Genomic DNA, 27292 nt, shown 5'->3' with positions numbered 1-27292 from the left:
TAATTTTCCGTTACGCCTACTCTTTGATCGTGCCGCCTCCCTCTATGACACCTTGAGAGTTTGGCTCTGTCCCGCTTTGCCTACCTGTCATTCCCGTTTCGCCTACTCAGCCGTTCTCTCTCTCTCTCTCTCTCTCTGACACACACACACACACACGCCCACACATACACACTCCAGATACGGATGAGTGTGAACATTTTTTTTTTTTTTTTTAAATGAGTGTGAACATTAAATTTGTATATGCACATGCACCACTATCCGCTTCTACAAACACTTGCATTGTCACCCGGTTTTGAGACGGCTAAATGTTTTAAAAGTAGGAAAATTAACGGAAGTGACTTCCTAGCGATTTTTTCATTTAATTTTTTTTTTTATATATAGACAATTCAGTTGAAGGCAAATCTTCCTCTGCTGCTTCGTGATTACCGATACAAAGATCGGACTGTCAACACAGAGACCGGACCAGAAATGGAGGAAGTGAGTTTTCTGGGTTTTTTTTCGTTCCGTTTTGTTTGTTTGTTTGAACACATGCACAAATATGTGTGCACGGACACACACACACACACGCGCGCGCGCGCACGCACACACACATACTAGTACACAGTGCAACTGAATACATATGGGTATAGGCGAATCGGGATGGCACCACTTTGCGCTGCAAAGATCGTTTGTACAACCCAGCTAAGGGACAGGCTGCATGAGTTAACTTCGCAGCGCTAAGTTTGTTTATCGCAAGACTGTCCCTGACTCCACGCTAAATTCTATATACTTACGAACATTCTTAACTCTAAGCAAACTTAGCTCTGCAAAGACAGCCTCATGCAACCCAGCCCAGGACACGAAATTTGAAGCGTGTCGGGTCCACTGGTGAGGAATCCAAGGAGCCCATAGAGCTGCTGTCATTGTGTTTCATCTCCATGCCGTCATGCTCTGCACTCACCACCATGCCCTCAAGAACCTCTGTTGGCTACGTCGTTTATAAAGACACAAAGACGCCTTTTTGTCTGGTACATATAGGCTCACTAAACCGCACTGTTTAACTCACTCAGTACGGCCAGTCCTCTCTTCTCCTCTACACAGACACTTCGGATGTCCAGTGGGTGTCTCAATGACCCAACCTTTAGCTTCCGTCGTCAGAATTGTGGTATTCTTTGTCAACATTCACCTCTTCAATATAAGAGCCTTCCGCTTGCAATATTTTGATGATGGTAATTGGGGTGAAACACTGTTAACGTCGTCTCTTTCGCCGTTCGTATGGAGAGAGTTAACGCCTGTGTATCATTTATAATGATGGGTATGGCTGCTGTCGACTTTGTTTTGCAACAACGTCGCGCCAGATTACGGCATTTGTCCTCTGCACTGTTTATGACAACGCCGAATCAGATTCTCTGCAGCGGTCGGCAGTGTTTGAAGACGACCATCGTTGACTTCTATGTTGCCGCCAACACTGGCACTTGAGCTGAAGACGTTAATTAATCACACGTACTACCCCGCATGTCCACAGATGGAGACATAGACGCGAAACCAATTACTGATCGTTGTCAATAACCTGTTATCCTTGAAAAAAAAAAAGAAAAGAAAAAAAGAAGATCCGGTCGCCGTTGATTTTGATGCCGTGTCATGTCAGTTTCTACGTTCTTGTTGACCCTTTTTGGTTCGCCATTGATCACACCATAATGACGTATGCAGTCTGTTGTTGACGTCAGGGCGACTGTCACACTGTCATCATTCAGCTGAAGAAACCAAGATGACAAGAGGACGATGTCACCGTTTTCTACTGACCCTTGTTCAGCGTCAAGGTATTTCACGTGGATCATTTTGGTCCACAATACGCCGACTCACGAGTCTTTGGAGGAGGAGAAGCAGGGTGAAAAAGTCTTCTGACGAACGGTTCACACACACTCAACGTTTACCATGTCCATCTTGGGGAACAACGGCCTTTGATGAGTCGTGCAACAGGTGTAGAATTAACGACATCTGTTCACTGAAACAAAACCAGTCAACTGATATTTCTACATTAAATGAATAGATGTAGGTCTTCAGTTAGGCTCTCTCTCTCTCTCTCTCTCTCTCTCTGTCGTCAAATCTCTTGTACAAATCTAGCTTTGCATTTTTTGGACCATCTGCTTGGAACTTTCTTCCTTCGTTCATTAAGACGTGCGATTCATTACGTTCCTTCAAATCAAGCATACAAGAACTTCTGCTCCACAAACAATAGGCCCACAAAGCTTTTTTTTTAAAATTTTAAATAACCAGCTAAAAAAGACAAAAATCATGCTTTTTCCGTGAAGTTTGTATCTATACCTACATGCAGTGAATTTATTTTATTTCAACCTTTGTGCTTTAATGTTTTTACATGTTCGCCTGTAAACTGGATGCTATTACCTGTAACATGTGCATCAGCAAATTAATCACTTTTGTATGTGTGCAATGGTAAAGTTGTGCTTCTCTGTTTTCTTTATGTCCACTATATGTTTCTCACTTCGGTCATGTCTTTGTATGTGCATAAGTATATATATATATATGTGTGTGTGTGTGTGTGTGTGTGTGTGTGGAGAGAGTGTGTGCATGTGTATGGATATGAATGTATGAATGCGTTCGTTTGATCATTCTTCGTTGTAGCAGTGTTAACAAAATTAATATTTATGTGTCGTTATCGTTAATGTTGTTATTGTTATTGTTGTCACAAGGACAGATTGGAAGACTGAGCGATGCCTAAAATCTTTATTCTTGAGTAATAAAGTTTTTGAATCTCTCTCTCTCTCTCTCTCTCTCACGACAATGGAATGACGTAAAATTGAACACTGCACAGTCTGCTCTAGAAGGCACGCACGTGCAGGCGCGTGCACACATACACATATACAGAGTGTCAAAAATACACACACAGAGTGTCAAAGATTTGTCAAGTTACTTCCAAATACATGTACGTTTACAAAATATTCAGAACAAAACATTAAAGGAATAATGTCCAATCAATTACTATTATTCGAAATTGCTCACTCCCTGTTGCACAGTCCAATAGGACTGTTTCTGTGATGCGACCTACCGATACTTAATTTGACTTTTGTTGTTGATCAAGTTGATAATTGCTGTTTCACAGATGTTTATGAACTGCTGATTCCATTGTTATAGTTGATCCTTTCTCTGTACACCCCCCTTAAAACTCCATCCCAACCCCACCTCCCATACACCAACACGCACACACACATGACACGTCTAATATCACTCAAAGTGAAAAGACGTTACATTAAAAAAAAAAACACACACACACACACACACACACACACACACATTTGAAAATGAGATGACGTAAAATTGAACACTTCATACCCAAGAAGCTGCAAACAAGTTATGTTGAAAATACTATAAACATTCTGTTTTTCCGTATTTAAACATGGAGAGATTTGTCTACTGCAAACTTTGATCTGAACTAAAAATGGATACAAGAACCAGAAATACAAGACTGTCGTGTCCATCATAAAAAACAAACAAACAAACAAACAAAAACCCAACAACAAACAAACAAACAAAAAACCACATGAAAGTAAGATGAAAATCCAAAATTTTTGCCAGAAAGGACTGATGACGTAAACAAAGATTTACGTAACACATCAACACCTCGGACTGACGCAATAGTTAGAGCTCGATCAAAGTCTTGGTGCGTCATAATTTACATCACAAATTCAGAGTTGCTAAATCTGACGTAAATATGACATGATAACTTTTCAGAGTTGAATATGATATCAAGCACCATTGTTTTCTGCTGCTCTTGATCGGAACACTGGTTTGAAACCGATCGAGTAACTCGAGATCGAGAACCTATACACGAATTCGAAGACTACATTCTCAGGTAAGTACATCATGTTGGTAAAGATACCCCCAAATTCACTTGTCATTCCAACTCTCATGATATCTGAAAAAGAAACTGAGAAAAGGATTTGGGAATTTTGGTTGATAAAAATCTAACTTGAACACATTAATGATACAGTAAAAAAAAAGAAAAAGAAAAAAAAAGGCGAACAGAATAGCAGGCATGATCACCCATTATTATTATTTTTTTAAATCCAGTATAAAAATAAAGATGTCATACCTCATGGTGCCATTGTTCAAATCATTAGTAAGACCAGTCCTGGAATATGGTAATGTGGAATGGCCACTCTAAAGGACAGTACTCATACCAGAAGACACCCACTAAAATTAATGAAGACATTCACCACATCAAACCCTTTTTCACCCTTTTTTACTAACAAGGTTGTTAACTTCTGGAATAGTCTGCCCAGTAACATTGTCACTGCGGGAGCACTTAACCATTTCAAGAATTTATTAGACAAACACTGGAAGGATCATGGCATCCAAATGAATTTCTTCATAGGAAGCTAGCAATAATATTAGTAATTGGGCACTCTTATAAAAAGTTTAAAAAAAAGAAAAAGAAAAAAAGTACTAATGATCAGGCACAAGGCTGATAAAGCCTGAAACAGTGGCACATATAAGACCTTATATTATCATCAGCCTTTGTTCACACTGCCAATTTATCGTTCTCATCATCGCGATCGTCATCATCAACATCATCATCATCATCATCAAAGCAGTTACGGTGCATTTGTCAGACAGTAAAAACGTTTATCGCCAAAATGAACCGATTTACGAGGCACGTAATCCACATTTCCAGAGACCGTAGCAAGGCAAAGTGAAAGAGGGGTTGTGATGGACAGGAGAAGCATAATGACAATTTTGTCGTGGACAGGAAAAGCACGGTGCTGTCAGGGACAGGAGATGACAGTCACGGTGATACTAGGGATAGAAAAACAGTAACGATGATACCGGGGACAGGAGCAGTGTGATGACAATGATGTCAGGGACAGGAGAAGTATAACAGTGATATCAGGGATAGAAGTACGATGACAATATCAGGTACTGGAGAAATGCAGTAACGATGATATGGACAGGAAAAGTACGGTAACAATGATATCAGGGACAGGAGAAGCACGGTGACGATGATACCAGGGGCAGGAGAAGCACGGTAACAATGATATCAGGGGCAGGAGAAGCACGGTTATGATATCAGGGACAGGAGAAATACGATAACGATGATATCAGGGACAGAAGAAATACGGTGACGATGATATCAGGGACAGGAGAAGCATGGTGACGATGATATCAAGAACAGGAGAAGCACGGTAACGGTGATATCAGGGACAGGAGAAATACGGTGACGATGATATCAAGAACAGGAGAAGCACGGTAACGGTGATATCAGGGACAGGAGAAATACGGTGACGATGATGTCAGGGACAGGAGAAGCACGGTAACGATGATATCAGGGACAGGAGAAATACAGTGACGATGATATCAGGGACAGGAGAAATACAGTGACGATGATATCAAGGACAGGAGAAATACGGTAACAATATCAGGGACAGGAGAAGCACGGTGACGATGACGTCAGGGGCAGGAGAAGCACGGTTATGATATCAGGGACAGGAGAAATACGATAACGATGATATCAGGGACAGAAGAAATACGGTGACGATGATATCAGGGACAGGAGAAGCATGGTGACGATGATATCAAGAACAGGAGAAGCACGGTAACGGTGATATCAGGGACAGGAGAAATACGGTGACGATGATATCAGGGACAGGAGAAGCACAGTAGCTATGATATCAGGGACAGGAGAAATACGGTGATGATGATGTCAGGGACAGGAGAAGCACGGTAACGATGATATCAGGGACAGGAGAAATACAGTGACGATGATATCAGGGACAGGAGAAATACAGTGACGATGATATCAAGGACAGGAGAAATACGGTAACAATATCAGGGACAGGAGAAGCACGGTGACGATGACGTCAGGGACAGGTGAAATACGGTGATGATATCAGGGACAGGAGAAGCACGGTAACGATGATATCAGGGACAGGAGAAGCACGGTAACGATGATATCAGGGACAGGAGAAATATGGTGACGATGATATCAGGGACAGGAGAAGCACGGTAACAATGATACCAGGGACAGGAGAAGCATGGTGATGATATCAGGGACAGGAGAAATACGATAACGATGATATCAGGGACAGAAGAAATACGGTGACGATGATATCAGGGACAGGAAAAGCATGGTGACGATGATGTCAGGGACAGGAGAAATACGATGACGATGATATCAGAGACAGGAGAAGCACGGTAACGATGATATCAGGGACAGGAGAAATACGGTAACGATTATATCAGGGACAGAAGAAATACGGTGACGATATCAGGGACAGGAGAAGCATGGTGACGGTAATACCAGGGACAGGAGAAATACGGTAACAGTGATATCAGGGACAGGAGAAGCACGGTAACAATGATATCAGGGACAGGAGAAGCACGGTGACGATGATATGGACAGGAGAAATACGGTGACGATGATATCAGGAACAGGAGAAGCACGATGACGATGATATCAAGGACAGGAGAACCACAGTAACGATGATATCAGAGACAGGAAAAATACGGTGACGATGATATCAGGGACAGGAGAAATACGGCAACGATGTTATCAGGGACAGGAGAAGCACGGTAACGATGATATGGACAGGAGAAGGACGGTGACGATGATATCAGGGACAGGAGAAGCACAGTAACGATGATATCAGGTACAGGAGAAATACCGTGACGGTGATATCAGGGACAGGAGAAGGACGGTGACGATGACATCAGGGACAGGAGAAATACCGTGACGATGATATCAGGGACAGGAGAAGCACGGTAACGATGATATGGAATGGAGAAGCACGATCACGATATCAGGGACAGGAGAAATATGGCGACGATGATATCAGGGACAGGAGAAGCACGGTAACTATAATATTAGGGATAGGAGAAATACGGTGATGATGACAAGAGAAGCACAGTGACGATTATATCACGGACAGAAAAAAACGGTGACAATGATACCAGGGGCAGGAGAAGCACGGTGATGATATTAGGGCAGGAGAAGCACGGTAACGATATCAGGGACAGAATCAGTACAGTGACGGTGATATCAGGGACAGAATCAGCACAGTGACGGTGATATCAGGGACAGAATCAGCACGGTGATGGTGATATCAGGGACAGAATCAGTACAGTGATGGTGATATCAGGGACAGAATCAGTACAGTGGTGGTGATATCAGGGACAGAATCAGTACTGTGACGGTGATATCAGGGACAGAATCAGTACAGTGACGGTGACATCAGGGACAGAATCAGTACAGTGACGGTGACATCAGGGACAGAATCAGTACAGTGACGGTGATATCGGGGACAGAATCAGTACAGTGACGGTGATATCGGGGACAGAATCAGTACAGTGACGGTGACATCAGGGACAGAATCGGTTCAGTGATGGTGACATCAGGGACAGAACCAGAACAGTGACGGTGATATCAGGGACAGAATCAGTACAGTGACGGTGACATCAGGGACAGAATCAGTTCAGTGATGGTGGCATCAGGGACAGAATCAGTACAGTGACGGTGATATCAGGGACAGAATCAGCACAGTGACGGTGATATCAGGGACAGAATCAGCACGGTGATGGTGATATCAGGGACAGAATCAGTACAGTGGTGGTGATATCAGGGACAGAATCAGTACTGTGACGGTGATATCAGGGACAGAATCAGTACAGTGACGGTGACATCAGGGACAGAATCAGTTCAGTGACGGTGGTATCAGGGACAGAATCAGTACAGTGATGGTGACATCAGGGACAGAATCAGTACAGTGACGGTGACATCAGGGACAGAATCAGTACAGTGACGGTGATATCAGGGACAGAATCAGTACAGTGACGGTGATATCAGGGACAGAATCAGCACAGTGACGGTGACATCAGGGACAGAATCAGTTCAGTGACGGTGACATCAGGGACAGAATCAGCACAGTGATGGTGTGTTCAGGGAGACAGGAACCATGTCTAAGTGGAAGGCTGCGGGCCAAATGGCGGTGGCGATGAGGGAGGCGCAGAGAGAGATGGAGGAGAGGCGGCTACATGCGCAGCAGTTTCAGGAGAGCGTCAAGAACGGAACCATCCTCCGCTCACTGAAGAGGCAGAGGGACAATCATGTCAAGAAGGCCAAGGCATCCGCTATCAACTATCAACGATGGTCAGTCTGTCTGTCTCTCTTTTCAACCGTTATCCCCCCCCCCCACCTCCCTCTGCTGGGAATTGGGCATGCTCCCAACCGTAATTCCGCAGATTTAACCACTGTTAACCGATGAATTGTCACCTCCGTTGATTTGCGGGTCAGAGAACCGCCAGGCTGTCGCCGGTCAACGACATATCAGCGGATTGGCGACATTTCATTTGTCGTCGTTGTTTTCGTCACTAGCACTTCATGACTTTAACAGTTTGTTTTGTTTTGCATGTCTATGTTCCCCCAGGTCTACATTCCCTCAGGTATATGTTCTCCAAGGTCTGTATTCCCAAGGTCAGGCAAGGCCAGTGGCAGTCAGTGGTTAGCGGTGGTCAGTGGCAGTCAGTGGTCCTTGATCAGCGGTGGTCAGTGGCCATAATGTTCAGTAGTGACCAGTGGTCAGTAGCAGACGGTGATGAGTACTGATCAGTGGTCAGTAGTGGTCAGCGGTCAGAAGTGGTCAGTAGTCAGTGGTGTTCAGTTGTCAGCGGTGGTCAGTGGTTAGTAGTGGTTATTGATGACCAGTAGTGGTCAATGGTGGTTAGCTGTGACCAGTGGTCAGTAGTTGTCAGTGGTCATAAGTGATCAGCGGTGGTCAGTAGTAGTCAGCTGTCAGTGGTGGTCAGTAGTGGTCAGTGGCTGTTAGCGGTGACCAGTGGTCAGCAGTCAGTAGCTGTCGATGGTGGTCAGTGGTCACTAGTGGTCGTCAGTGGTCAGTGTTAATGGTGGTCAGTTGTCAGTAGTGGTCAGTGGCAGTCGGCAATGGTCAGTAGTGGTCATCAGTCAGTAGTGGTCTGTGGTGGTCAGTGGCCATAATTTTCAACAGTGACCAGTAGTCAGTGGTGGCCAGTGGTGGTCAGAGGTGTGTGGTTATTAGTTGTCAGTGGTCAGTAGTGGTTATCGGTGGTCAGTGGTCAGTACTCGTCAGTGATCAGAGGTGGTCAGCAGTGTCAGTAGTCAGTAGTGAGATGTGGTCAGTAGTGATATGTGATACATGGTCAGTAGTTTCTGTGGCCAGCAGTAGTCTGTGACTGTCAGCAGTGGCTGGTGGTCAGCAGCTGTCATCAGAGGTCAGTGGTCAGCAGTCAGAAGTGGGCAGAAGTGGTGAATGGTCAGTATTGGCCAGTGGTTGTCAGTAATCATTGGTGGTCAGCAGTCAGTAGTGTTCAGTGGTCAAAACCGGTTTTAAAAAAAAGTACTGATGTTGCATAAGAAAAAGTGGCCAGTAGTGGTCCTAGACCTGGGGTAACAGGCCTGAGGTTACTAAGACCTGGGGGAATATACACCTGGGGGGAACAAAAGGCAAGAAAACATAAATTTGAAGGATCATAGATCTAGGGGAACACAGACCTGGGGGAATAAAGACCTGGGGGGACCTGGCAGAAAGAAAATTTGGGGAATATAGACCTGAGAAACACAGGGCTGACCCCATTAAGCTCTTGTACACAAACATGCATTATCCTTCTTACTTTCTTTCATAATTATTTTCAATCTTTTTCTTTCTTTCTTTCTTTCTTTCGTTAATTCATTCATTTCTTCTTTTCCCTCACTTCGTTTTTAACTCTTCTTTTTTCTGTCATTTTTCTTTTCTTTCTTGAATTCACTTTCTTTTTTCTTTCCGTATTTACCTCAATTTCTTATTTCATTGTTTTTGTTTTATGTGGGTTTTTTTCCCGTTCCCTGCTTCCTCATAACTTTCCTATTCTTTCTTCACTTCCTATTCGTCTTCAACATCATCAACACATTGCAAAACAAACAGCAACAATTTGGCGTTTACTAAGTAACCGCTGATTGGTCGCCGATAAGCTGAATTGTCGCTGATCCGGTGACAATTCAGTACTTAACTGAGCTCCACTAAATTGATGCCTGCGACAAATCAACTGTCAACTGAGCTCTGTCAAATTGTCGCCGGCGACAAATCAGCTGTTAACACCACTTCGCCACAGCTGCTGTTCACTTACACATTTTATTTAACGGAAATCAGTTCAGAAGACGTTAACATTGAACTCCTCTTCAAGAATCTGTGACTTGGTGCATATAAAATTGTAGTTTCATATGTGATCTTATCTAAGAACAAAATCAATTAATAAAAAAACAACAACAAAAAAACAACCCAAAACACCTAAATACTTGTATGTAATGAGATTCATCTGCCAATGCCCCAAAGTCACGCTTCTTGCAAAGTCTTTCGTTTAACGGTATTCCTATCTAAATTCTAATATAAACTGTTAACAAAGAGTGATCTCTCAACTAAAGTAAAATGAAATTAAATTGAGCCCCAACAAACAACCAGACATGAAACATTTCCCATCCCCATTCAACCCCCCCCCACCCCCTCCCCTCACACAACTTCCCCGGATGCCCCCCTCTCCCGCCCCCCCCCCCCCCCCCCCCCCACACACACACACCGCACCCCTCTCAATGCCCTCTTCCCGCCGCCTTCTCCCCACAGGTGTAAGACTGTGGAAATGTCGACGCGGGACCCGCGGGACGACGCAGCAGTGGCGTCGAGCACCTATTTCCAGAGGCAGGACGAGCAGCACAAAAAGGAGATCATGAACCACATCAGTGCCATGGACTTACAGCTGGAGGGGACCCGCAAGACTGAGTACGCCATAGAGCTGATCCGCACCCAGGTCAGAGAGAGAGAGAGAGAGAGAGAGAGGGAGAGAGACTTTGGCACCTAGATCTATTCTGTGACTAGAAGGCAGCTGTATCGTAACGTCAAAATAGATCAGCACACAAGGCCCCCCCTATAACCCCCAATCAACATAATATTCCGACTGGCGAAGAACGCTTTCATCAAAACGGTTACCCATGAGCGGGGTGGCTTCAGGCATTTTGACCAGTCTTATGCAGTTTGACCAAAGTCACGGTAATTATCTGTTTCCAGTCTAATATCAGTCGGTTCTAGCAAGTGAAAAGGTGAAGGAATGTAACAGCTGAAAATGTGTGGGGGTTTTTTTTTTGGGGGGGAGGGGGGGGGGTTGCGCTGAATTGTAGTTGATCTTTCTCTCCTTCCGAAACCGCAACTTGCTCGCTGCGCCAGGAGAAAGAGACGGACCTGGAGACCCACAGATTGCGCAGACAGCTGCGAGAGCAGCGGTTCAAGCTGGCCCAAGTGCGGCTGCCTGCGGACGACCGGGTGGAGGGTCACATGCAGCAGGCCTACGAGCAGCTGGGGCTACAGGTGGCGGAGAACCGGCGGCTGGCGCAGCTCATCCAGCACCTGGAAACTGAGAGGAACCTGGTGACCAGCATCCACAGCACGCTCAGTCAGGAGCTGGACCAGCTCTCCAAGCGGCTCGGGGGTACAGGGCCACCGTCCTGTCCCGTTCTCTTCTCCTCGGTCTCTCTCTCTCTCTCTCTGTCTGTCTGTCGTTGTGTCTGTCCGGTCTGTGTTTTTCACTGTCTGTCCGTCTGCCCCCACACCCTCCTTCCACCTCCCTAACTCCTGTGTCTGTGTGTGTGTGTGTGTGTGTGTGTGTGTGTGTGTAGCGCGTGGGTGGGAATGGGGTGAGGTGTATGGTTATGCGTAGGCCTGTGTATGTGTATAATAAAACCTGCAGACGCGTACCTTCAAAATCTATCCATATGGAGTCTGTACCATTCATCGATTCCAGCGAGCGCCCTCGAACGGAGCCAACAAGAAGGGGGGGGACAGGAGAGGCGGGGGATTAGAACATACATCTATATTGGATATCTCATACAACTGAGCAAGTCACGTGCGAGAATGCTTGCATGAGCGAAGGAATGAGAGCACGCGGACTGTGCGCGGCCATGTTGTCTGATCAATCTGTACTCGCACGTGCAGGCGACATCGAAGAGGCGCAGTCCACATACGAGCAGCGCGACATGAACAAGCGGAACATGCAGAAGCTGAAGGAACACATGGCCAAGAGCATGGCGGCCCACAACAACGACATGCAGAGCGTCAAGTTCAAGATCGACGTCCTCAAGCGGATGGAGACCTTCATGCTGACCAAAAATAAGGTGCGATGAGCTGGGATGCCGCGCAGGTGGTTTCTTTGCTGTTCGGTTTCTTTCCGAGCTGTTTCACGCGTTAGTTGTCTTGGTTTTGTGCGACTGATTCTGGGTCAGTTTCGTTTGCTCCCGTCAGTAGGCTGGGTTTGTGATGGTTGCATTTGTTTGTGAACACTTTTGTTCGTTGTTTACACACAACACGAGTCTTTGTAATAACACGGTGTTTCGATTGTATGCTTGTCCGTGTCCGCGTGTGTGTGTGTGTGTTTAAATAGTTTAAATAGGAACATCTTTTGCGTAGTATGGAATTGACACTAATGCACACAGCTCTCGAGTGCATCGAAACTCTCCCAGGGAACGGGACATTAATCTGAATATATAATAGGCAACAGTTTCCTGGAGCTCACTCATCCAGAATATAACAGTTTAGAATATTACTCTCGGCATAGAAAAGCTGCTTTGTTTTACTCAGTGTGAAGGTCTTGCACTATCTGTATTCACCCAAGTGGTATTTTTTTCGGAAAATTCTTTTGCGTAGACCTTTTCATGACTATGTATTCGTGCCGAAAATATAATGCCACGAGAGGTTCGAAGAGGCTTGGACGTTAAAAGTCAGTGACTTTTGTGGTATACACACATCGGGTCACCCGGACTTGTCACGGAAAAGACGATACGTTCGAAATTTAAGTCCGACTCGCTTAGCATTATTTGTCGGAAGAATTGGAATTGTCAAGAGTGATTATCATGTATATTGTGCCCGAAATTAAGTTTCGATATATTTTTTAACAGTATATCGAAGCTGAAAAGTCGTAATAAAGAAAAGGAAGGTTTGAAACTTTGAAAGGTCGATATAATGATCGTATATCAATGAAATGTGGGTTCTTAAAGTAGAATAGTCCCGTTTTCAGAACCCAACATTCGTTCGAAAACACTCGTTTCTTATGGTAAGCTAAAATATTATTTGGATCGTTACGTACTGCTATCCACCTACCCCCATCTCCCCTCCAATCCCATCCACCATCGGCGTTTTCGGTTTTGTTTTGAGCCATGCTTTTGCTTCTTTTTCCCCCTTTGTTTGCTAATTTAAATATTATTTCGTTCTAATTTTCTCTTTGTTTTTGCCTCGTTCTTTGTCTCACTCTTTCACACTCATTTACTCCCTCACCCCCCACCCCCACCCCGTCCACACACACACCTCTCACCACCACACTGTATCCCCTGTGTATTGCAATGCATGCCTCCACATCCACACGAACCTTACACCACCTCACACAGACACGACGGTGTGTAACCAATGTGGAGTGATGGCCTAGACGTAACGCGTCCGCCTAAGAAGTGAGAGCATTGGTTCGAATCCCGGCACAGTCGCCAGTATTTTCTCTCCCTCCACAGGACCTTGAGTGGTGGTCTGGACACTAGTCATTCGGATGAAACGATAAACCGAAGTCCCGTGTGCAGCATGCACTTAGCGCACGTAAAAGAACCCACAGCAACAAAAAGGTTGTCCCTGGCAAAATTCTGAAGAAAAATCCACTTCGATAGGAGACAAAAAACTGCAGGCAGGAAAAAAATACCGAAAAAATGGTGTTGCTCTCAGTGTAGCGACGCGCTCTCCCTGGGGAGAGTAGCCGGAATTTCACACACAGAAATCTGTTGTGACAACAAACAAAACAAGAGAGGCAAGGCCTTCAAGACTCACTTGTGATACACTTAAAAAAAAAAATCTAATCGTCAAAATGTGTTCAGTATTTGTTATTATAAAGCTTCGGGTTAAAAGAAAAAGAAAGAAAAAAAAAGTCCAAACGGCAGATTCGAACCCAGCGTGTTTGGATGAGCAGAAACTGTCTTACCCATTGCACTGTCGGGGCTCCTTAGCTGACGTTCAAAAATATAACATTTAAACATGCTTTTTTAAAGGGCGACAAATCGATTGCAGTATTCGCAGTGAGAACGCTGTTTACTCATATTATTCTGATGTATCTTAGGCATTAAAAAAATCTTTTGAGGGCAATTAAAAATTCTTTTTAAGTCCGCGGTAAAGAAGACGTGGCTATCGCCGCAATCGCACTGCAACATTTAGCCGTTTTCTCTGGATCTACATAGATGTATAAGTTTAGTTACACCCGGTTGACACGGTCGATTCAATTTCTCTTTTATGTTCATTCTAGTTTTATAGTTTTAAAGTTGATATGAAAATTGAGTACTTTGTTAAACTAATAACATGTAGAGCCAAGTACAAGTACTTCTAAACGTCGTGTGAAGTGAAAAGGACTTCATTTTGAGAAAAGTCAAGACTGGAAATTTTTACGTTTCATCAATTCAAGGGTATTAACTCTCATGGTTTATTATTTTCAACTGTGAATTCCGACTGATTCTGTGGATATTTTTATGGCAGTTTGGGGCATAATCCAACTTTCCATCACATATTATCGTGTATTGTCCACTGAATATAGGATTGAACGAACAGGTCAACACTTGAAACAAAATGGCGTCGTTCGCGTTCGCGAAGAATATGAGCACGAGCTTTGAATATGTATAAATATGTGTATGCAGTTGATTTTTGCCCATGACCTTCAGGGCTCAGCCAATAGATCTATAAAGTCCACTTGTACTGATTTTAGTATTTTCCGAAAAAGACCACTTGGGCTATTGAACAAAGTGAAAGCCCTGTACACTGAGAGTAAAACACACAAGCTTTTTATGTATTGAGTATAATTTCAAAATGTAATGTTTAAGATGAGAAAGATCAGTTTAAAGCAAATTAAGCCCCCTAGCATTAATTACAGATTAATTTCCCTTTTTTACTATCTGCACCAAAGACATGCAAAAGAAATATAACTTTCATGCTTAGCAAAAGAATTTCTTGTTTGAACAAAAAATGATAATAATGACTGCTCTTGTTGTTGTGTCAGAATATCAGATCAAAGTGCCAAGTTTAGAGAATAATATATATATATATATATATATATATATATATATATATATATATATATATATATATATATTTCATGGCCTGGCTTCGCTGACGAAGATCTAGGAAGGGCGTTGTCCACGTCTGATGCAGGCACGCTCATGGCTGACAAGGCCAAAAAAAAAAAAAAAAAAAAAAAAAATATATATATATATATATACCACAGTAAAATCAGTTTGCATATAATATGGCTTCTTTTTTTATTTTTTTGTGCCCATCCCAGAGGTGCAATATTGTTTTAAACAAGATGACTGGAAAGAATTGAATTTTTCCTATTTTTATGCCAAATTAGGTGTCAACTGACAAAGTATTTGCAGAGAAAATGGCAATGTTAAAGTTTACCACGGACACACAGACACACACAACCGAACACCGGTACTCAAAAAGAGTAACACACAACATCTGTACCTACCCGGACAGTTCCGAAACGATGAGGGCAAGGAACGGCGAAGGGAGAAAATGAAACAGCCGTCGTGCACGGAGCGCGACACCCAGGACCTGGTGGATCTGCTCCAGCGGGTCAAGTCAGACCTGCACGAGGATGACGTGCAGGTTATCGTCAACACCTTCCAGCAGCTGGAGACAGAGAACTTCATGCTCTTCACCAACATCTCCCACGTCAGGGAGGGCTGTCATTTTCTGCAGGTTGGTGGGGGAGTGCGTGTGTGCGTGTGTTTATATGAATAAATTATCCAGATCAGTAACTCAGTCCCCCTCTTTCACCCCCCCGCACCCTCCCCCCCCTCTCTCTCTCGCTGTGTCTCCGGTGTGCGTGATTCAGCGAATGTGGGTAGTTTTCTGATAATACACAGTACATGTATCACGGTATGATGAATGTGTCCAAGTGATCGGGAAATGAGTGTAATTCAATCGCCTGGAAAAAAAAACAAACAAAAAATGGTAGGAGGACACTCATATAGTGATGTGAGGAAGAAACGTGAGTTGTACTGTGAGTGGTGACGGTGACAGATGGAGGTGAAGGACGTGAAGAAGAAGGTGGCGGAGCACCGCAGCAACAAACAGAACGAGGTCCTGGAGGCCAAAGCACGGAAAGAAGAACTGTGCGAGAAAATCAGCATCTGTCGGACAACGTACGTTTCGGGGCTGGGTTTTGTTATGTTTTTTGTTGTTGTTGTTGTTGTCATGTGATGTGCTTTATCTAGTCAAAACAGTGGAAAGAAACATACCACTTGTATATATACAGATGCTGATTGTTTTCAAAACAAAAGAGCAGAATTCCAAGCAGTAGTAGAACTACATAAACCGGACAATGGAATTACTGAGGCACTACCAAAAAATAACAGGCGCTATGTGAGTGTGAAGTGGCTATTGAAGGATATGAATTATTTCATAACCTGAGCAACACTGATATTGGACTGCGAGGCATTTGTTTTTATCTAGTTGTCTTAGACCAACTCCAAGTGATATCGACCTCTGTGATTTTACAGAAACATTGTTCGTGGAATTCACATTGGACGATGGTCCGAGATTGTTACTTGGACTTGTGTATGGAAGCCCCAGCTGCAGTGAAGAAAATAGAAAGATGAATAGTTTGTTTTTGAAAGCAGCAGAGAAAAATGACACCTCATTTATTATTGGTCTTAGGAGATTTCGACTTTCCAGAAATAGGCTGGGTAAATAAAGAAAAAAAATGCAGGGTAGGGGAAAGCCATCCAGCATACTCTTTCTTCAGGACCACCAAAGATGCATACATGACACTGCACCAGAAAGAACCAACACGTCACAGACAGGGTCAGACTCCTAGCTTGATTGACCTGGTCTTCACAAACAGAGATGACATGGTGTTAGATATCACTACTACGGCAGGGATAGGGAAAAGTGACCATGCCAATCATCACCTTGTCATGTGCACGTGCTGAAGAAGTAACAGCGTCTATTTTCACAAGGCAGACTCTGATAGACTCTGACGAAGTGTGCACAGTCATGAAAGGTGAAATCATAGGGGCTACTGAAAAATTTGTACCAAGATCAGGAGTCGACAGGAACAGAAAATCATCGATGGACAGAGGTACTTTGGCTTCAGTCAGGAAAAAGCATGAGCTCTTCAGATGCTGGTTAGAAACAAGAGATGATCAGAGTTACCTGGGATATGTTAGAGCCAGAAATCAAGCTTGTAGTGTCTGCCGTAAGGCGAAAAAGAGACTAGAGAAGAAAGTTGCATCAAAAGCAAAGAAGAACCCTAAGGCATCCTGGTCCTATGTAAACAATAAAACAAAATCAAGAACTGGAATTGCTGATCTATTGAAAGATGATGGATCTAAAACCTCATCGGATATAGAGAAAGCAGAAGTGCTAAATCTGTCGAGGGATGATCAGGGACGGTCATGTGCTATGCAGTTGTTGGACCTATTGGACAGTTGGACAAGAGCCCTAGATAGAGGTGGCTCCATCGATGCTATCTATATGGATTGCCAGAAAGCATTTGACAGCGTCCCGCATCGCAGACTCGTTTCTAAGATCCACGCACATGGAGTGTCAGGCAGGGTGTTACTCTGGATCCAAGACTTTTTGTCTCGAAGGAAGCAGAGGGTGGTTGTGAATGGAACAACATCACAGCAGGCAGACGTCACAAGTGGTATCCCACAAGGTTGTGTTCCAGGACCATTGCTGTTCTTGTTGTACATTAATTACCTTCCTAGTAGAGTGAAGAGCAATGTGTAACTGTTTGCCGATGACACGAAACTGTTCACACATTGTGACCAAGAATTTGCTTCACAAGTCCTCCAAGATGACCTAGACAGTATACAGCAGTGGTCTAGAGAGTAGCTCCCCTGCTTTTGCTTCTGTCCAGAAAAAAATGTAGTGTACTGAAGCTAGGAAACTGTAGATCGGAGGCAATTTACTATATGAAAGGGAAAACCAACAGTGGGAGGAATACAACCTGGCACTTGCTGAGAGTGACGTGGTGAAAGACCTGGGAGTGTACATTGATAACAAGCTGGATTTCAAGACACATGTGGCAACAGTTACTGCAAAAGCCAACAAAATGGTTGGTATAATCAGGCGTTCTTTTGACTACTTCTCTGAGGATCTGTTTGTTCAGTTATTCAAATCCCTGGTTAGATCCATTCTGGAATATGAACATTCGATCTGGGATCCACAGTCAAAAACCTTGTGCAGAGAGGTGGAAGATGTCACGAAGGCCAACAAAACCGATTGGTCATTTGAAGAACAAGCCTTATCATGAAAGACTCGTTTTCCTTAAACTACCTATTCTAGAACACGGAAGGCAGCGGGGAGATAAGACTGTTACAAATACGTACATGGAATCTACAAGGCCACAAATCCCGAAATGTCAACTGCAGTAAGTAGGGACAGAAGAGGTAATACTCTAATGAAAAACAGAACGACGAACAGGCCTTCACAGGCCTCAAACGTCTGATTCAAGTTATTTTGTAAACTGTCGTATACTGTGATCAAGTATAGTGCCATGTTGCTCAAAGTTGCGGGAGGTGAAATGAGCAGAGTTCAGCATTGTCGATTCAAAATACGGTACAGTTCAGTATGGTGCGTCGCAGAAGAATATGCTATGGCATGTGTTAATTATTATCATATGGTATGGTGTAGTATATCCTTTAAAATAGTATGGTATCACGTGGAAGGTTATAGTATGAAACTAGCATTTGTGCCCGGCTCTGCCAGGACGTGTGTGTGTGGAACAGCCATTCAGTAGCGTGGAGAATGTGGTAGTGGGTTTGACTTGCGACACCGAGTAATGGAGTCTCCCGTCGGTCCGACGGATGAGTAGGCAGGCAGGCTTATCTGTCGGTGTGTGTCCTCATATGGGAGAAGAGGCCGATTCTGGATGCACAACACTTCACACGGGTGTTGCAAAGGAAAACGTCTCCAGAAGTTGACCCCTGCTTCCTTCGCTCACGCTTCTCCTTGATGGCCAGCGTTCTCTTGTTTTCAAACGTCTTTATGCCATTAGAGCACAGCATCCTCCAGCCACAGCGGTCAAGGGCATCAGTTTCCCAGGAAGCGATGTCACAGGCTTTGAGGCCAGCGTTCTCTTGTTCTCTCGCGACACCGAGTAAAGAACAACTAAAGTCACGGTGGTCGAGATAGACTGATGGACAGCACACGCGGTGTTGAAGATTTAATGCATGTGACGATTGGCCATTGAAATTGTTCAGCTAGAGTTCGACTTTGACCTAACAGTAATGTATTTCGCGACTGGTTGAACACTCAAGGCTTCAATCCTCATTGCATGTGAAAATGCAGACAATCCGTGCGGCACTTTGACGATGTGAGCGAACAAAACCTTCCCTTTGTGGACATCACTTTGCCATTTAGTTAATAGATATCACGGTATGATATGCATGGTGTGGTGTAACCACCTTGCATTTAGATATCAGACAGCATGGTGTTATGTATGATGTGGTATAGCCATTTGGCATTTAGATATTAGATAGTATAGTGTGATATGCATCATGTGGTGTAGAACAGAATTATATGATATGTACGGTATAACATTGTACGATATGGTTTGATTTAATATTATGTGGTAGTGCATGGCGTCACTCCATTCAAAATTCCTGCACATGCGAGTATTACTAATGATAATGGACATCTTAGATGTCACTATACTTTGTGCTGTAGTCTTTGTGTACATATGTTATACTGCAGCAAGACTATGAATGGTACAGTCCAATTTTTTTGTGAATGGAAGTTTTTTGTGAATGGTGTTTGCAACATTTTGAATACATGGTGTGCACTCACAAGTTCTAAATACAGAACAGGCGCTCTCCGTAGCAACGTCAATAAACGCAGGTTCAGATCGCATGAGTGAACAACACATGACTTGTCAGAGAAATAAATATCTAACTATGGTGAATGACGATTAATAATACGAGAAATACAAATGTTAGTCCCTTGGAATCTCGAGTTCTGTGACCAACGTTTCGGTACAAGAAAAACATCTAAGCCACTCCCTATTTCTTTGTTTCCCATACACCTCCGCCTCCCACCCACCCCCTTTTCTTCTAAAGCGCGGAGAAGAAGGAGGATGAGCTGAGAGCGACCAGCGACGTGGTGGACTCTTACATCCACGCAGTGACGGACATGCTGACCAAACTGAACTACAACAACAGCGACATCACACGACTGGCCGGCGTCTATAAGCGTATCGAAGACAGAAACGTGAGTGGCTTGGGGGGCGGTGGGAGAGGGAAGGGGTAGGGAGGGGAGGGGAGAGGAGAGAGAAAGGAACAGAAAAAAAGGGGGGAAAGAACAGTTCATTTGACAGAACATGGAAACTGTATTGCGCTGCTGGACACGCTTTGCCACCTGTCAATCACCAAGGATGAGGCAGTATTTATGGAATCCGCCATGTTCCCTTGGAACGTTGGCTCCCTCAGTGACCGCAGGTTTCCAAAGGGACTGAGCAGGATTCCTGAGACCATGATCAGTGATAACTCTAGGTCCAGATGGGCGGTTCCATGGAAATGAATCGCTCCGTCAGATGCTTTACAAATATTATTTTATGTGAAATGCTTTGACTGAATGTTGGGCACAACATTCTTTTTTTGTCACAGCTAACAGGATTCCAAACGGAGAATTTTCCCGAGGAACAAGCGAGCATGTGAAATGGCAACTGTCAGTCGGGCTCTACCCAGGTAGGCGGCAGCCTATTGTGCAAATGACCCCGTGTTTGTAAAGCGCTTCAGTAGAGCTTGGTCTCCGACCGAGGACAGGCGCTATATAAGTACTTATATAAAGCACTGAGAGCCTGGTCTCCGAACGAGGATAGGCGCTATATGTAAGTATCTATGTCATAAAGCACTGAGAGCCTGGTCTCCGAACGAGGATAGGCGCTATATGTAAGTATCCATGTCATAAAGCACTGACAGCCTGGTCTCCGAACGAGGATAGGCGCTATATTTAAGTACTCCATGTCACCATCAGATCGGCACGTTCATGTCCGAGATCGAGGCCTACGTCAACCAGCTGTACATTCTCCAAAGCACCATGGAGTTCCACATGTGGCGCCGCGCGCGCCGCATGTCCCTGTCCGGGGTTCAGCACGTGCCGGAGCGCCTGCCCGCGCGCCTGGCGCCCCAGCCCCGCGTGCTGGTTGTGCCGCCCAACATCGACGACCTGGAGCAGAGCGGGGAGGAGCCGGACGACCCCCAACTCGAGGACAGCGCCGGGCTTCTGAGGCCGCTGGAGCTGTGGCAGGTCAGGCGTCGGGGCGGGGTGGGGCGTGTGTCGTGTGTGGGTGTGGTGGCGGTGGGGGTGGGGCTGGGGGGTTGGAGTGTGTGTGTGTGTGTGTGTGTGTGTGTGGTGCGTGTGTTTGGGGAGAGAAGTGGGATGCTGAGGGTGTGGGTGGTGGAAAGGAAGGAGTGAGGTCATTAGGGGAAACGGAAGCCATTGTACTTAATGTGTCGCGCCCGCGCACGTGTGTGTGTGTGTGTGTGTGTGTGTGTGTGTGCGTGTGCGTGTGTGTGTGTTGAGAGAGAGACATAGACAGAGTGAGATATCCGCAAGAGAGAGAGAGAGAGAGAGAGAGAGAGAGCTTGCCTGCAAGTGTGTGAAGCAGCCATGTCCATCGCAAGAGAGAGAGAGAGAGAGAGAGAGAGAGAGAGAGAGAGAGCTTGCCTGCAAGTGTGTGAAGCAGCCATGTCCATGTCTGTGCACTGTGCCGTGCAGATCGAGGAACAACTGGAGAAGGAGCAGAAAGATTCGACAGACAGTTCCTCCGACATCTTCAAATAATATCTTTGTGGGCTATATGCCGGATGGTGCGTGCGTGCGTGTGTGTGTGTGTGTGTGTGTGTGTGTGTGTGTGTGTGTGTGTGTTAAATGCGAGCATGCACACGCACTTTCATATGTGTTGCCAAAAGAAACAGTATGAGATGAAAAACAAACAAACAAAAAACAACAACAAATAAACAAGACAAACGGAATTTACACTCAGAAACTGTGTCCTTGTAATAGGTGCCATCTGTTTTTTTTTTTTTTTTTTTTTTTTTTTTTTTTAGAACAAAATCAATGGAATAATATTTTCACCTATAAGTGAAATAGGCCAATTTCTCATTGAAAAAAAAAAAAAACAACAACAAAAAACAAAAAAACAAAAAACTCGTCGTTTTTATGCTCGAAAGAATTAACAATCGAAGAAACTGATAAAAACAAACAAATGAGTATTTGAAAAAATACAAGAGAGATAGAGGACGGGTGGGTTGTAATTTGTTTTATTATCTATGTTTCACCCTTATTATTTTTGCATGTACCCATCAATGTTCAAGGACTACGTCAAGAATGCATGCATATGGGGTTATTTATTTTTTGAGAGTTGCAGTCTTTTACCTCGATTCGAGTCAGTTCAGTGTACCTATCTTAATGCTTGTCACTTTCATATTGAATTCGTTTTTCATCGGATGCATTTTTGCACAATAAATACTTTAACTATATTGTTTTACATATATATCTTTATCTATTCTTTATCATTTTTCTCTCATTTAAAGTCTATGCACTGGGTACGCCTTCCAAAGTTATGGAAATTGTCAAGTTCATTTTTACCTACGGATGCAGACGAAAGAAACAAGTGAGAACTTTACCAAACCACGATTTCCTGGTATCGGGTAAGCGCCGGCACACACTGCACGTGCACTCACAAAGGAGAGCCCAAGTCACTCACTCACACTCAAAACATACACACACACACACATGGCTATATACTCGGACATTAAAAAACAAACAAAAAAACACGAAGAAGCACAATCAGCATGCACCAATCACGACAAGAATCATTAAGCAAGTTGATAATGACTTGTAACAAGAAGAAAAATACACACAATTTACACAGACATTGCCGACTTTCACCCAGCCTTTCTCGGTGTTTGTAAAAAACAGCAACAACAACAACAAACCCAAAACCACCACCACCACCACCAAGAAACCCGCACTTTAAAAGGCTGCTTTGGGTGCAGGGCGCTGCAGAAGGTTGGCGCGAGAAGTTCGGGTGTGACATGTTGGGCACAACCCTTCTTCACTTCAGGGGAGGGGACAGGAAAACCCCACAAGCTCTTTCTATTCACTGTTTCACGGCCCGCTGTCTCCCACCCCATCCCATCCATGTCATCTCCAAAGCGCCCTGTCTCATTGTTAGGCGTCAGCCTCGGCCTTACCAGTGTGCTGAAAGAAACATTTCACACACACACACACACTCTCTCTCTCTCTCTGTCTCTCTCTGCCAACTGAGTAAATCACTTGCTCGTGCAGGGAATGTCCGCTTGGAAAAAAAAAAGAAAAAAGAAAAGGTATCGAGTGAATAATGCGTCTGCATGCACGCACTGCGCGCACATTAAAAAGCGAACATGACACAACAAGGGGGAAAAAAGGACGAGGCAATTTTCTGCTGTTTTGAAATAATGTGCTGTTACAGTTTCAATGACTTGAATGTAGAGTGATGGCCTAGAGGTAACGCGTCCGCCTAGGAAACGAGAGAATCTGAGCGCGCTGGTTCGAATCACGGTTCAGCCGCCGATATTTTCTCTCCCTCCACTAGACCTTGAGTGGTGGTCTAGACGCTAGTCATTCGGATGAGACGATAAACCGAGGTCCCGTGTGCAGCATGCACTTAGCGCACGTAAAAGAACCCACGGCAACAAAAGGATTGTTCCTGGCAAAATTATGTAGAAAAATCCACTTCGATAGGAAAAGCAAATAAAACCGCACGCAGGAAAAAATACAAAAAAATGGGTGGCGCTGTAGTGTAGCGACGTGCTCTCCCTGGGGAGAGCAGCCCGAATTTCACACAGAGAAATCTGTCGTGATAAAAAGAAATACAAATACAACAAATAGTCGGGAACAACCAGCTACGCACGCCCTTCTGTCACTCTTCGTGACGCTGTCCATGTCTAGCGAAAAGTAGACAAACATATATATATATCCGTCCTTCTGGACAAACATATATACATGTATATCTGACCTACTGGAAAAATATAGTAATATACATATATATCCGTCCTGGACAAATATACATGAATATCCATCCTTCTGGATAAACATATATACATGTACATCCATGCTGGACAAATATACATGTATATCCGTCCGTCCTAGATAAACATAATTATATACATGTATATCCGTCCTTCTGAACAAACATACATACATGTACATCCGTCCTTCTGGATAAACACACACACACACACACACACATATATATATATATATATATATGTATATCCGCTGTTCTTCTTGGAATATGACTGATAAGTTGGTTATTCCAGTCTTTTATATTCCCCACAAGGTTTTAATACTTTAAATGAATATGTTGAAATACTTCACATTTTGTCACATCTGAGAATCAAAGGTTGAAAAAGAAAAGCGGGAAGAGGAAAACAAAACAAAACACGCACGTACAAACGGAGAGAGAGAGAGAGAGCGATTGAGTACAATAAATTGCCTACTGGGCCGTGTAATACTTGCCAATTCAGTGAATTTAAAATTAAACAAACAAAAAACAAACAAAAAAACAAAACGGCAATGAAAAATATAAGGCACTGCCTGAGGAAAATAATGTTGTGTCTATGTAACTCATCTCAGATCTGTTTCCGGTTTATTTGTTGTTGTTGTTTTTTTTAAATACTGAAAATCAGCGTGGGGCGAAAAACGTCTATCTGCACAGCAGGTGTTTGCATGTAGAAATGCGAGAGGAAAAAAGAAAAGTGAGATCGACATGGTTGTCGATGTCTCGGGGCTCCCCCAAACGTTGGAAATGTCCTATGTCGTTTTGTTTATTGATTTTTTCCCTCTCGGTTGTCAAAATTATATGGGCCTATAACAGATAATCTGAACACCCAATAGTAGCTTTTCAATCATCTTCTTACGGACTAGTGGAACAAACAGAAAAAACCCCGTCGATGCCACCTTTACAGCATGCAGATTTTCTGGCTGAAGGTAATTGTCCGACAGTGTTTAGCAGCATACTGTGTCAGACTGTCAGCTTGAACCAGCTTGAGCCGCACAAGTGCGGATACACACACACACACACACACACACACACACACACGTGCGCGCGCTCTGCTTTTTTTCTATCATATTCTACCACGAATGGGAAAATCAGGACACAACATGTATCGGCTAAAATATTATGCTATGAATAACCCACGAGATAATGGTATCCGTCTTTTTTTCTCTCTTTCTTCCCCCCCCCCTTTTTTTTAAGCTCATGAACGGAGCAACATCGGGGTTTTCCTTTATAAGTAACATTGTGAAGATTACACAATGCATCCACTATTTATTATATGCTTCAAAAACGCTAAACATAGAACGGCAATGTGTGGATCGCGCACACGAGTTTTGAAACTGCTATGTCTGCTGCACAATTAGTTATGTAACTCACTCGGCAGTTCAAGAGGATAAACATTTTTCTGATTAAATGAATAAGATACACTGATTTGAGATCTTGTCTCCATGTGACTGTCAAGACAATTGGACTACACACTTTAATTCCCGATTTTCAAACCATTTACTTTGTAAAACAATGACAGACGTCTTCAAACGCCCAAGTTATACGTCTTTACTGCATGTTTTCCAGCCCGACTGGTTTCTCTGAAAAAGTCTACTTTGACGACTCGAAATCATTGCTTTGTTTGTTGTATTTGGTACAGTGTGTACATACCTGATTTTATGGGTTTAGCCTACAATATGTTTAACGGATCTCTCCGGCGTTTGGAAATCACCAACCGTGACAATGGAACCATATCAAAATAAGCGAAATGTAAATGATCGATTTTGTGGCTGTTTGTATGATAGGAGTGTAATCGTGGGCTCAGCACTGTCACGTGTGTGTGTGTGTGTGTGTGTGTGTGCTTCCAGTACTTTGGATATTGTCGCGACGATGATGAATAGTCATAACAAATTCATTTATGCAGAGAGAGAGAGAGAGAGAGAAAGAGACAGACAGAGCGAGAGAGAGAGAGAGAATTTTATGAAAGATGGTACATGCACTGTTTTTTCTTTGTGTGTGCTTTTTTTTTAATAATTTCATTCAGTCACTGAGTCGTCTGGGTGAAAATATAAAAATGTATGCAAAAACAAATGCTTGAGAGGATATAGCGATACAGTATAAAGTTAGCAATATTCAGTTCATGCACAAAACAGATTAAAGCCGCAAGAAAAACAAAACAAACAGAAACAAACGCACAGACTATCCAACAGACACAGAAGGTGAGAAGCAACGCAAAATTTAAAACAACTCACCCGGTAACTCGATGCCTCTGGTGAACTTTTTGTCCACCGCTTTCTCTGTGATCAACACCAGGTGTTCGTGTCTTTCAGCTTTAATCAAAACTTCTTGATTTTTTTTCCACATTCCCTCGCTGCTTCTTTGTGTTCAGCCTACGAGTCACACACAGCCAGCAGACGATCGAAAAGTACGAAACTAACGAAGGACGAGACTTTTTTTTTTTTTTTTTTTTACCGCAGATTTACAAACTGTAGTTGGACACTCACGTGAAACATCGATTGCTGTCGAAGCAATGCAGTTGACTGAAAAAATAAAGGACTTTAAAAAGAAAAAAAACCATATCGCTTACTGAATCTTATAAAATCTGCGATGAAAACTAAAGTTACTGTCTTGTTTAATTACAGCTGCATTCCGTAAAGGTCAAAGTTCAGTTCACATTCATTTTCATTTTTTTTTTTTTTTTAATCACAAATTGTTTGACCCAAAACTGGATCAGGTAAAAGAAACGGCTTGTACAGTTTGTAACACCGACACTGAAAAGGATTAAAAAAAAAGAAAAAAAAAAAGACGGGTGCTAAACACACGACGGCTGTCTGCCTTTAAAATTAAGCTCCACAAGCTCTCGACAACTAAGCTTAGAGTGTGGCCTCAGTTGTGAAAGCGAAGACTTCGACTTTCGCTCAAATTAATGGTTGTGAAACTGTCCGATGGTCTCTCCCTGTCTGTCAACCCAGCTTCGTTGGTGGGATCGTTTTAAAGCCCAAACCCACATGGTTAGGCCTAAGTGGGTGTGTGGGTGTGTGAAAGCTTTGTCACTACAGCTGTTTTTGTCCAGTCAGTGACAGTAACACATCCTGTTAGCAAGCCGTCACTTACCTGTCGTTACTGAGAAAATAATGACTGGAAATGACAACACTCGTGGTGTGCTGTTCCCGCACGCTGTCGT

At 43.7% G+C, this 27292-nt stretch overlaps 1 long non-coding RNA gene across 1 annotated transcript; it reads right to left on the bottom strand.

The window, feature by feature from the left end:
• Positions 1–233: 233 nt before the first annotated feature.
• On the bottom strand, positions 234–27292 carry LOC143288839 (uncharacterized). The gene is made up of 3 exons (XR_013056144.1): positions 26361–27292; positions 15538–15701; positions 234–1984 (listed from the first exon to the last, which is right to left on the bottom strand). It is a non-coding gene; the product is annotated as an uncharacterized LOC143288839 (long non-coding RNA).

This window comes from Babylonia areolata, chromosome 13 (genome assembly GCF_041734735.1).
Source record: "Babylonia areolata isolate BAREFJ2019XMU chromosome 13, ASM4173473v1, whole genome shotgun sequence".
In the NCBI taxonomy this organism is placed as follows: domain Eukaryota; kingdom Metazoa; phylum Mollusca; class Gastropoda; order Neogastropoda; family Buccinidae; genus Babylonia; species Babylonia areolata.
The sequence above is the reverse complement of the archived record's forward strand: the minus strand, read 5'-3'. Positions and strand labels throughout refer to the sequence as shown.